The following is a 2,223-nucleotide window of genomic DNA, read 5'->3' as shown; positions in this document are numbered from 1 at the left end:
ACACACACACACACACACACACACACACACACACACACACACACACACACACACACACACACACACACACACACACACACACACACACACACACACACACACACACACACCCACACACACACACGCACGCACGCACCCCCTCGAGCTTGGCTACTGGAGGAAATGGCCTACCTTGACAAACTATTGGGACTTGTGGAGGATCACCTCTCCTACGGGCTTGCTAATTGGATTAACCAATTGATCATACTACCGGCATCTACAGTTCAACCCAAACATTTAGGTAGGTGCTATTGCACCTACTCAGTTCTTTATCTACAGTCTAAATGGCTTCAAAAGATTAGCCTTAGATGTTTAAGCTAGGTAAGTTTCCTGCGTATGAGCCCATTTTCTCTGACATGCACTTGCACATGCCTTTCACCTTGCTTGGGTACCCACAACCCCTCACCTGCATGTCATGTTTGCCATCGAACCCTGAGTAAATGGCGAAACACACACACACACACACACACACACACACACACACACACACACACACACACACACACACACACACACACACACACACACTCATGCACACAAGAGAGTTCTGGTAAGGAGAGAACACACACTTAAACTCTTCAAGGTAGGTGCATCGGCACCTACTTAGTATGTTTAACAATCGAACGGGTTGTGAGCTCTATTATATCTTTTGATGATGGTCTACTGGTTTCTTTTGGGAAAATGTCAGAAGCAATGGTAAAATACTGGCAAAATTCATAATCAACTGAAAATTAATAAAAACTTTTTTATACATAATTATGATAAGTGAATCTCATGATGGATGACTTAGGCTGATGTTGAATGAGTGAGGTGATATCAGAAACTTCGCTGGCTTTGATATATTTTTGCATAGTCAATATTCTGATTTGATACTAAAAACTTAGCTGGTTCTGATGTTTTTTTTGCCTACTTTTTCAATCATCGATTTTGAAATTGAGGGTGTTAATTGCTGACCTTTTTGAAGGTTGCTGATCTTTTTATTTTGAGGAGCGGACTAAAAATTCTTTGGTCAAATAGTTGAGTACTTAGACTCCTTATACTCGACTATATAGTATTACATATATATCTTTGAATCATATGGTTTCTAAACGACGTCGATAACATGGTAGTAGTAGGACATGTGGGGTGCATAAATTGTGCAGCATGTGGATATAGATTTCACACTTCAACACACAATCGGGTTCAATTATCGATTCTGAAATTGAGGATTTGTTATTTGCTAGATTTTTGAAGGCTGATGATGTTTTTATGATGTGTGTATGTTGACAGATTGAAATTGCTATGCATAAGTGATAGATTCAACATTTTGACTTAAGGTTTAGATTGAGGTTTTTTGACTCGAAAGTAACACATTTACATTGTTTTAGTTTTTGAATTATGAAGCTTTGGATTGGGTACTAGAAGCCTTAAACCTCTTGTGAGGGTCTCAACAGAGATGGCATGGATTAGATATTTGAGAATTTGTCCATTTTACAAAGGAAATGCTGCCCAAATTTGTACTTTTTAGAGATTGGTAAACTAGAAAGATTGAATAATACATAACATAACTTTTGAACTTGTTTTCCTTTTTTGACGCTGTTAACCTCCTGTTGAGGGTCTCAAATGAGATGGCTTAGACTGGAAATTGGAACTTCTATCCGCTATGAGATTCGGCTTGATGACATCAAGATGACTAAGAACCTGACCAGCATCATAAAGTTACTTTTGTATACATGGATCGAGACCTTGAACTCTGAAATTCATTTAACCGGTGTTGGGGATCCATTGGCACTAGTATCTTCTTGGGTTTTTAACTACGTTAGTCATTTGGCTAAGGAAATATCTTGAGCAAAATGTTATATTCACCTTGTAAATTTAGTAATAGGAACTACTTTTCAACACTTTTCTCCTTGTTGAATAGATGCATAACTTTTGAATTTAGTGTTAGTGCTTTACTTTGAACATACTCCAATGTATTTTAATAGAGCCTTAATCCTCACGTGAGGGTCTCGGATGAGATGGTAGTGGACTGGACTTTTGAAATTTAATTCAGAATACAAAGGAGATGCCATCCGATTTTTTCTAGAATTAAATGATGAAAACATTATCGTAAATTAATGGCTCATTGTTTAAAGTTAATATTTGATCTATGTTATGGTGTTAGTTTTTGTTGTAATTTTTGACACCAATAACAAGGGGAGGGAG

The sequence above is a fragment of the Adiantum capillus-veneris genome, chromosome 20, assembly GCF_014529385.1.
Source record: "Adiantum capillus-veneris isolate H3 chromosome 20, ASM1452938v2, whole genome shotgun sequence".
Taxonomy (NCBI): domain Eukaryota; kingdom Viridiplantae; phylum Streptophyta; class Polypodiopsida; order Polypodiales; family Pteridaceae; genus Adiantum; species Adiantum capillus-veneris.
Note: the sequence above shows the minus strand (reverse complement) of the source record.